The following is an 11,600-nucleotide window of genomic DNA, read 5'->3' on the forward strand; positions in this document are numbered from 1 at the left end:
ATATGTATATATATATATGTATGTATGTATGTATAAGTATACATATGCATATATATAAATGTATGTATATGTTCATCATTATATTCACTCCTAACCTATTACCCATCTATAACTCTCTGACCATCACTCACTCTCACATACACTTACAACATCTACACACCTGCACTCACTAATAACCTATCCCCATTCAGTTCTAGTCACCTCATACTCTGAGGGCCAACTCTGATACCTCACATCACTATTTAATTTCTTTCTAGCTCCATCCCTGTCATTTCCAAGGAACCTGTCCTGTTCTAACCAACCCTCTTCCCTCATACTTTAACACCTCATCTCCTAACATGAAGTTGCCTCCCTCTCTACTGTAGTAAAGAGGATCTTAGTCTTTCATAGCTTCATGACGACCTCAGTAGTGTTGGCACTATGAAAAAAGCAGTAAGTACATGCTGTAAAGTGGCTGGCATTAGGAAGGGCATCCAGTCATAGAAACAATACCCTTGCAAACATTGGAACACGATGCAGTCCTTGAACCCATTAGATCCAATCAAACTGTCCAACCCATGCCAGCATGGAACATGAATGGTAAATGATGATGATGATGATGAAGACGTTGATGATGATGACAATGACAACAGATTTACATGCATGTGCATATATACAAATACACACATACATACATACAACATACATAGGTACATCACTTGCTTATTTGATGCATACCATAAGCACAATAGTTGTTTTCATAATGAATACTAATGAAAATAAATATTTTCTTTCCCAGAGTTAGGGCTTGGCTTAACCATAAGATAGTATAAAAACAGAGAAACCTCAGAACTTTTTTTTTTGTTCCAGATTTACCATAATACAAATTCTAAGTTACAACATTAAAAAAAAAAAAATAGAATAAAACATATTAAAAATTTGTTGTTCTATTTTTTGACCTGGAGAAACTCCCAAGTCAGCGATCAGTCAGCCTCTGCAGCTTCAGCTGCTACTTTTCTGCATTGAGAGGTCACAGTTCTGATCTTACAGACATGTGATTAAAATGTTGCTGAAAAGAATTGCAGCAAGATGGGGATCTTTGAGCCAAGTCAACTAACAGGAAACTTAGGAGTAGACAAAAAAAAAACAAGATGATGGGATAATATCCATAGTCACTGTTGGTCAAACTTGGGAATCCAACCAGAAAGTGTAATCATATCTGCTTCAGATAGGACCCTGCATGAGGACCTCCATAACTCTTACAAGAATAGTGGGCAGTGAAGACAAATGGATGGACAGTTTTATCACCAACTTTTATATAAGGTTAAATAAAATAGAATAAAATAAAGAGTTAGATTCACTTCAACATTTAAATTTAATTTGTCAAAATATTTTCGTCGCTTTGAGACCACAACCTGTTCAGACAAAATTCTGTGAGAATTTTGTCAGTGAACAGGTTGCGGTCTCAAAGCGACGAAAATATTTTGACAAATTAAATTTAAATGTTGAAGTGAATCTAACGGTTTTTGTGTGTTATTTTAAATGGCTTATAAACACCTTCCATGCTGCAATTGTTTTCATTCCAGCACACGATCTCAGATCAGGTCCCTTGCTATGCAAGTACATCTCTGCAATAAAATAAAACAATATTGTTATATTTCAGGATGGTCATTTTTTTTTTTTTTTTTGCCAAATAAATACATGCACTATATATTCATTCTTCACTTATTTATTACTGTTCTTATAAAACAGTAATAAACGAGTGAAGAATGAATATGCAGTGCCTGTATTTATTTGGTAAAAAAAAAGATGACCATCCTGAAATATAACAAAATCTGTTGCAATACAGGTGCATAAACAAAAATAAAACAAGTTGTATCTAAATCAATTGTGGGTTATGGTGTGTAGTATAGACTAGAAGAAAACTTGAATGTTTAGTCAATTATTCACTTCAGCACTTTTAATATTTTCATGTCTTATCAATTGTTAGAAAATGAAAGGTTCAGAAGGTACACCACTAAGAGGCTGGCATGGATTGGTCAAGTTTATTCTCCTAGATCACTTGGGGCGGGGATGGGTAACAGCCTTTAGGTAAACTTCATTTTTGGCTTGGTTTCCATGGTTGAATGTCTTTCCTTAACACCAACCACTTCAAAGAATGCACTGGGTGCAATATTTTATTTTTTTGTTGTGCGTGACATTAACACTAGAGAAATAGACATGATAAGATAAGAAAATCTTCACAAGTCTACACATAACAAACACACACACCACACACCACACACACACACACACACACACACACACACACACACACATCGTGGGCTAAATATAGTTGGTTTCTAAGTAAGAAGGAATGTAAAAAGTAAAGACCCCCTTTGGTCATGAATGTCCATGGGATTGCACCTAGAAAGTTGCCCTCTGCGGCACAAGTCCTGGCAAGGTTGTTTATGAAAGACTAGCAGTCGTCCCAGGCTGATACAGCTTGGCACCAGTGACGTCGCAACCCATTTCTACAGCTGAGTGAACTGGAGCAATGTGAAATAAAGTGTCTTGCTCAAGAACACAACACACAACCCAGTCTGGGAACTGAACTCACTACCCCATAATGCTCTAATGACTGAGCCATGTGCCTAAGGAATGAGAATAGGGATTAATATGTGGTGGTGGTGGTGGTGGGGCACAATATAGGTGATCAAAGAAAGATTGGTCTGACAGACCTATGCATAAGTAGTAAAATAGCTGATCAGTTACTAGGAGCATAGGCCCTTGTAGTAGTGGGAGTAATAGGAAAAGGTAGTGAGAGAGAAGAAAACATATCTACAGGCCAGAAATTGTAGTGTGTCAGTGGGACTTTGCCAATATGTCAGATAACCTGCTTTTGGTTGTGGTTTTCTATGTTTACATGTCTAGTAATGGTACTGTCCCAGATGTGGGAGCTGTATTCCATTATGAATCTCAATCACACTTGTTTACAGAAAGTTAACTATAGAGAGTTGTTGTAATTACTGACTCTGAAGAGGAAGAAAAATATTTGGGACAGAGTGTTAGCTATGATGTGAATATGGGATCATGAAGGTATGTGAGTGTGTGGGAAGGGTTAGCAGTCAGACTGTTGGAGTTCTGATCATAAGGTTGTTGGTTCAATTCTAAGCTCAGAAAACATGTTGGCAAAGTATGTATTAATTTCATGTTGCCCAAATTCACACAGTTGGAAAAGTTTAGTTGTGTCATTTTGCTGCAGAGTGGTTTGCTGCATACCATTCTGCAGCAAAGAACCCCAAAATCTTGCAAATGTGAGATGTCAGTGGTCTTTGCTGATTATTGCACATAGAATGAAAGTGATGAGGATAATGACAATGGTGGTGGTGGTGGTTATGATAAATTTTTTTTTCCTACTTCTCGGCACAAGGCCCGAAATTCTGGGGGAGGGGGCCAGTCGATTACATCGACTCCAGTACGCAACTGGTACTTAATTTATCAACCCCGAAAGGATGAAAGGCAAAGTCAACCTTGACAGAATTAGAACTCAGGACATAAGGACAGATGAAATACCGCAAAGCATTTCACCCGGCGTGCTAACGTTTCTTTATTGCCCACAAGGGGCTAAACATAGAGGGGACAAACAAGGACAGGCAAAGGGATTAAGTCGATTACATCAATCCCAGTGCATAACTAGTATTAAATTTATCAACCCCGAAAGGATGAAAGGCAAAGTTGACCTCAGCGGATTTTGAACTCTGGACGTAGCGGCAGACGAAATACTGCTAAGCATTTCGCCTGGCATGCTAACATTTCTGCCAGCTCGCCGCCTTTGGCAAAGTATGTATGTAATGATGAAAGGCAAAGTCAACCTTGGTGGGATTTGAACTCAGAATGTAGCGGCAGATGAAATACCGTTAAGCATTTCGCCTGGTGTGTTAACGTTTCTGCCAGCTCACTATCTTAGTGGTGCTTATGATAAAAATTATGATGATGAAGAGGAGGAGGTGTTTGTAAACAGATTGGGAACTATTAGCATTTGTAGCAACATTGGGGTGAGTTTTAATTTTGGAGGAAAGCGCTAGCTGACCATAGCTGACATTTTTTTTTTTTTTTTTTTTTTTTTTTGCCATTAAAGAAGAGAAACTTGGCTGATTGGCCTCTTGAATGTAGAGCTCTCAACTGATTATCTGTCTGGCTCATACAAAAAAATGACCTCACATTATTTCTATCTTGTCATATCAGGCTCTTTTATTCTTATTCCAAAACATGACTTTTCATTTGCAGATCCCTCCCTATCTCTCTCTCTTTCTCTTCTTTTTCTTCAGCTTGCCCTACATAATATTTATCTTTTTATTACAATTGACCTCTTATCTTACAACAGTTATTTTTCTCTATCCCTTTACTCTCTCTATAATTCTTACTCATTCTCACTCTATCTCTTTCTTTCTCGAATTTTCACTTATTCTCTCTCTCTATCTTTTCCTCTCTAAAACTTTTTACTCATCCTCACTCTGTCTTTTTCTCTCTTGAATGTTCACCCTTTCTCTTTTTATTTTGACATACTATTTTCTTTCTTTATTTTTTTTTTACTTCACCCCTTACTCTACTCTCTCTCTGTTTACCTTCATTTTACTCATAATACATCTCTGTTCACCTCTTTATCTTTTCATCTCAGACTTTAGTCTTCCCTCTTTGTCCATCTCTAAACATCTCTCTCTCTCTCTCTCTCTCTCTCTCTTTCTCTCCTTAACTATATTCACTCTTCCTAATTGTTGATCCATTTCTCAAAAGCTGGCTGTTCAATCTACATAATTTACTTACTTTTCTTCTTTCTTTCTTCCTCTTTCTCTCTCTAGCTACCCATCTATAAATCTTTGCTTTTGACTCTCTCACCCTACTACTTGTCACTCTCTCTCTCTCTCTCTCTCTCCCTCTCTTTGCTACTATCACTATTTTCATCAACAAATCTACTACCATTATCACTACTACAACTACTATTTAAATCACCACCACCACTACTACTACTACTACTACTACTACTACCACCACCACCACCACCACCACTAGTACTACTACTACTACCACCCCTACTGCTACTACTACCACCCCTACTACTACTACCACCCCTACTACTACTACTACCACTACCACCACCACCATCACTACTGCTACTACTACTACTACTACTACCACCACCACCACCATCACTACTACTACTACTACTACTACTACTCAAGGCATGACCAGTCCTGTTAAATAACCTCTGCTATTTTACTTCTTCAGCTAAATGAGATGTAATTACAACTGAACTGACCGTAATTCATGCAGCAAAGGTAAACAAGTAAACAAACAAAAACAAATAAACAAGCTAACAAACAAATAAAACAAATAATTAAATAGTACATTGTCTTTTGTTTGTTTGTTCTCGGTTGTTGAAATTGAAGCAGTGGAGGTGGGGGAGGAGAGGTGTATGTTATATCCACCTTCCACAAGCAACCACCCCCACCCAAACTGGTCACAGCACCACCCAGGTAAATACACAATAATGATGATTATAGTGATGATGATAATAACAGTGAAGATGATGATGACGATGATAATAGTGGTGGTGATGGTGGTGGTGATGATGATGGTGGTGGTGGTGGTGGTGGTGGTAGAAGTGGTAATGAAGATGAAGATGGAGGTGTTAATAACGATGATGGTATTCTTGGTTGTAATGATGATGACAACATTGGTGGTGATGATGTGGGAGTGTGGCAGTGATGATGATGATGGTGGTGGTTGTGGTGGTAATGAAGACAATAATGAGATAGGTGTGATAGTGATGGTGATGATGATGTTGACGAAGGAGGAGTAGCAGCTAATGTACTTGATTAGATTCATTTCATTTGGTTCAATAGGTTTAAAACTTTGACTCTCCATACAAAACAGGCTAAAATTCCCATCTCTTCCAGATTCTGTTTCACAACGGAAGCACATATAGCTGGTTGTGTGATTAAGGAAGTATGCAGTACTGGGTTCAAATCGTTTAATGTGACATTTAATTGCAAATGTCTTTTACTATTGTTCCAGGTTGACAAATACCTTACTCTTCTACCAATTTCAGTCTGTGATCTGAGGTCATTTTGGAGACATCACTTTACTTAAAAAATTTTTTTAATTTTATTTTATATCACAATTCAGTAAGCAATGCTGATTGCAGGTTTCCAAAGGACCAATTGCTAGTTGGCTGCGTTTCTGAGAGCAAGCATGGAAAACGGGAGTGTCTGTAACTTAAAATGGCAATGGCATGGGACTGCAGCATGGCAGATGTTGAAGAGGTAATAGAAAAGTTCAATTGAGTCAATGGTGCTTCTTACATTGATGATGAGTGGAGGAATCCTAGAAGATCAACAGTCAGGATCACCAAGCTCTATCAAGAGAGGAACTGTAATGCATCCATAGGGGAGGCATCCATGGTTGTATAATCAGCTGATGAAGGATTCACTATGACTCAAGCTTTCAATTCAAACTCATAATTGCAGAACTGGATGGCAGCAGTGAGTCATGAGAATCTATGAAAGTAGTGACATATCATAAGGGATAATGCACTGGTTGGTATCTTTCACTGATATCACTGATATACATCAGTGAAGTACACATGCATACACTTTTTTATCTTTTACTAGTTTCAGTCATTGGACTGCAGCCCTGTGGTGGCCCCCACCTTGAAGAGTTTCAGACAAACAAATGAATCAACCACAGTAATTATAATTTTGAAGTCTCTTTTGAAGTATCCATCACAAGATTACTCATCTTTGTTAGCTGAGTGGATTGGAGCAACATGAAATTAAGTGTTTTGCTCAAGAATACATCACACAATCCAGGAATCGAAACTACAATCATGAGCGGAACACCTAAAACACTAAGCCATGTGTCTCCATACACACACACATATACAATGGACTTTTTTCTGTTTCTATCCACTAAATATACTCACAAGTTTTGGGTCGGCCTGGGGCTATAACAGAAAATACTTGCCCGAGGTGCCACACAGTAGGACTGAACCCGAAACCACATGGTTGGGAAGCAAACTTTTCGGCCACACAGCCAGACCTGCGCCTACATATGTACATATGTATACAAACATATGCACATATGTATCATTTTTTAGATTGTTTTTCATGTATGCATGGACTAGACAAGTACATTGATATATCACTGCATACCTTTCTTGTGGTTTAAAGGTGCAAAATCACCAGCCCATTTATTAACATGGAGAATGACAACTCCATTTGTAAATCAGTGAAGTGATATTTGGAGAAGTGCAAATGTAAACACACACACACACACGACAGACTTCTTTCAGTTTCCATCTACTGAACAAACTCACAAGGATTTGGTTGGCTCAGGCTTTAGTAGAAGACACTCGCCCACGGTGCCACTTTGTGGGACTCAACCCGGAACTATGTGCTTCTCGACCACACAGCCACGTCTACACACATACACATGCATACTTATAAACGTGTTCGCTCATACACAGCAAAAGCAAAGATCGTAGTTAGTTTGAAATCGAGTATATGTTGTCTTGATGTCTTTCATCGTGTATGTGTATGTGTGCGCGCGGGGACGCACGCGTGTGAACACATAAATGAATATTTTTATGTGTATTGTCATTAAGCTTTAAGTCAATCCAGATAAAGTAGGTTTACGATGACTGACTGAAATACTAACAGTGACCATCCTATCATTTCCCTCTCTGTGCGTAGGGAACACAAGAATGCAAGATAACATTATCAGTATTTTTTTCCATACATGGTATGGTTTTATTTGAGAGATTCGGCTGCTGTTTCTAACACGTCAGACGACTACGTGTAAGTTTGTGACTGACTTGAGTGTCTGCATCTGTGTATATCCGAGTGAAACGTATATTGAGCTGTGCCCCAAGATGTAAAATAAGCCAATCGATAAATAGATACCGATAAGATATACTAAAGTGAACTAAGAAGTAGCGTTGATGCGATCAACTATAAACTTTTGAGTTCGGTGCAGGAGTATGGGGACAGCCAAATGACTAAAACTAGTAAGAAAAAGGTTTAACAAGCAAACTGACCAAGTTGACCAAGGAAAATTTTTGTTGTTGTTGTTGGCACTCCGTCGCTTACGACGTCGAGGGTTCCAATTGATCCGATCAACGGAACAGCCTGCTCGTGAAATTAACGTGCAAGTGGCTGAGCACTCCACAGACAGGTGTACCCTTAATGTGGTTCTCGGGGATATTCAGCGTGACACAGTATGACAAGGCTGACCCTTTGAATTACAGGCACAACAGAAACAGGAAGGAAGAGTGAGAGAAGGTTGTGGCGAAAGAGTACAGCAGGGTTCGTCACCATCCCCTGCTGGAGCCTCGTGGAGCTTTAGGTGTTTTTTCTCAATAAACACTCACAATGCCCGGTCTGGGAATCGAAACCGCGATCCCAAGGAAAATAAACCTGAGTCAACAAACAACATAGCTCTATGTGATCATTCGACTTGCTAGAAATAGCAGTTAAATCGTCCTCAAACAACAGCTTACTGTCTTAAAAATTGAAGGACAGATAATGGAGTGCTGAAAAAATACATAAAATATAAAAGATCGCCGGAGTGTCTTTGATCGTTAGTCAAAGCTGACTTGGAGCTGAAGAATGACAACACATGTATGTGTATATTCGTGTGTGCCTGTGTGTGTGTGTGTGTGTGTGTGTGTGTGTGTGTGTGTGTGTGTGTGTGTGTGTGTGTGTGTGTGTGTGTGTTTGTGTGTGTTTGATCGTTTCACCGACGCACTTGACACTGAGGAAATACGAAGAGGAAACATGAAGACAAAATGTTTTCTATTCTAATAAGAAAACAAGTAGAAACTGGAAATTGAAAATCAACTACACTGCAGAAAAAGATTTATGTAAGGGCAAAACAACAACAATAGAAGTTAAAAAGAATACGAAGAAAAAAGAAAAAAAATTGAAACAAAGTACAAAAATATTCTAAAGAAAAATGGAAAGTAAACGTTCACTCCATGACCAATGACCTGCAAGTAAGGGATTAAACTAGAATGAAAACCAACAATTGCTCAAAAGTTCTGGATTAAACGCAGATACAAAAGACCTGATTTTAGCTGCACTGGACCGCATACTTAGCTGCAGATAAAAATGAAATATGGAAAAGACATTGATATTATGTGTAGACTATGTAACCAATGCAGTGAGACAATTGACCACACCATCTTCTACTGCATAGTCCTGTACACAGACTCGGTCTGATGAGTAGATGCAACGTTATATTTAATTGGTCCACTTGACTGGGTCCCGTGCCGGTGACACATAAAGAGCACCAACCGAATGTGATCGATGCCAATACCCCTTGAATGGCTCTTGTGCCGGTGGTATGTAAAAAGCACCATCAGAACATGGCCAATGCCAGTACCCTCTGACTGGCCCCTGTGCCGGTAAGGGTATCCAGCTGTAGAAACACTCAGTCAAACCGTCCAACCCATGCCAGCATGTAAAACGGACGTTAAACCATGATGAGGATGATGATGATGAAAAATATAATATGATTTTTTTAAACATTGAACGGCTACAAGTGTCCATCTGAGTGAAATAGGAATTAATGGGGTCCATAGGCAAAAAATGGTTGAGAACAACTGATGCAGCATGAAAATGAAAGTGTTTATGCCATCACACCCAACCTACATAAACATTAAGATCCCAGATAAAATTATCACAGCAGGTATAATTATATTACTCTGATATACAGGGTGTCCACAAAGTCTGGGTACATGGGGATTAACACATTAAGAAATTATTATATCTTATATTTAATTGTTTATGTTATGATTTTATTTACTCCATGTACCCAGACCTTGTGGAGACCCTGTATACCTTGATACCTTCTGACTAAAATTATTGTCTGAAAGGTGGTGGAAATTGTCAAAAATGCATGAACACTGAAACTGATGTAAGCAGCAGGTAGGGGTATGAAAATATGAATAGCATCAATAGTAACTGCAACACTGGGTATGATAATAAATCATGAAACAGGGTTCATGGTGTTACACCTTGGCCCAAAAGGTAGCCCTGTCAAGTACAGTATCCTAAAGAGGTACTTTCACTTTGATAACACCTGTTCAAACTTACACCGTAATACACACCCTACACCAATCATGACTAAAAAAAAATGACATAGTTTATACTGCATACACTATGGAGACACCAGCAAACAGTATAATGTAACACATACTTTTGACAATCAACACCCAATAAAATATCACACAACACATTCTTTTATAATCAATAAACTGACAGTGCAACACCAATAGCTCAGGCTACTCACATTACACATACTCTGCAGAACAAGCATATGAAACACTAAACTAATAGCAGAATCATCATAAACCAAGTTCCACAACAATGTAAGGCAAGTGAGGTATAAAAGCACAGATCTACATTCCCCAAAAGACAACAATGTATACTCGTGGAGCATGAAGGTTCACCTGGAAGTACAATAGAAATTCACATGAAGCTGTTGAGAACAAAATATTATGTATACATATATAAAATACTGCTTCCCAACCACATGGTTCAAGGTCCAGTACCACTGCATGGCACAATCGGTGTCTTCTACTTTAGCCTTGGGTTGACAAAAGCTTTGTGAGTGGATTTGGTAGATAGAATCTGAATGAAGCCCATGATATATATGTATACATGTGTGCGTGTGTGTGTGTGTGCGCGCGTGTGTGCGTGTGTGTGTGTTTGTGGCTGTATTTATCCCTCACCAGCTTGACAACTGATGCTGGCATGTTTATGTCCCCATAATTTAGGGGTTTGGCAAAAGAGACCGAAAGAATAAGTACCAGGCTTTAAAAAAAAATGTACTGAGGTCAATTCATCCAACTAAAAATTCTTCAAGGCAGTGCCCCAGCAGGGTCACAGTCTAATAACTGAAACAAGTAAAAGAAAAAAAAAAGATAAAAGATATTTGTCTGTATATACACACACATTCTTTTATTGGATTAACCCCAGTAATTATTTTAGGTCTGATATTATATTTGTCTTTTGCCAAACTACTAAGTCAGGGGGATGTAAACAAACCAACACCAGTTGTCAAGAGCTAGTGGTGTTAGAATCAGAAAGATACACACACATACATAAAATAGGTTTCCACAAAGTTTCCATCTACCAAATTTATTCATAAGTCAGCCCAGGTCTACAGTAGAAGACACCTAGCCAATGTGCCATTCAGCAAGACTAAAGACAAAATCACACAGTATCTATACATATATGTGTGTGTGTGTGTATTTATATGTATATAGCACACATACATATATTTATATACATACATAATATACATATAAATACATATGTATTTATATAATGCATAACATACATAATATACATACATAGGCATAGGAGTGGCTGTGTGGTAAGTAGCTTGCTTACCAACCACATGGTTCCGGGTTCATTCCCACTGCATGGCACCTTGGGCAAGTGTCTTCTACTATAGCCTCGGGCTGACCAAAGTCTTGTGAGTGGATTTGGTAGACGGAAACTGAAAGAAGCCCGTCGTATATATGTATATATATATATATGTATATATATATATATATATATATATATATATAT

The 11,600-nt window shown here is 38.3% G+C and overlaps 1 long non-coding RNA gene across 2 annotated transcripts in view; it reads right to left on the reverse strand.

The window, feature by feature from the left end:
* Positions 1-1,432: 1,432 nt before the first annotated feature.
* Positions 1,433-11,600, reverse strand: part of LOC128249607 (uncharacterized) — a 154,762-nt gene continuing 144,594 nt past the window's right edge. For both annotated transcript variants that reach the window (XR_008265715.1, XR_008265716.1), the window contains one exon: positions 1,433-1,607. This is a non-coding gene — a long non-coding RNA (uncharacterized LOC128249607). The remainder of the gene's footprint in view (positions 1,608-11,600) is intronic.

Source organism: Octopus bimaculoides, chromosome 16 (assembly GCF_001194135.2).
Source record: "Octopus bimaculoides isolate UCB-OBI-ISO-001 chromosome 16, ASM119413v2, whole genome shotgun sequence".
NCBI lineage: Eukaryota > Metazoa > Mollusca > Cephalopoda > Octopoda > Octopodidae > Octopus > Octopus bimaculoides.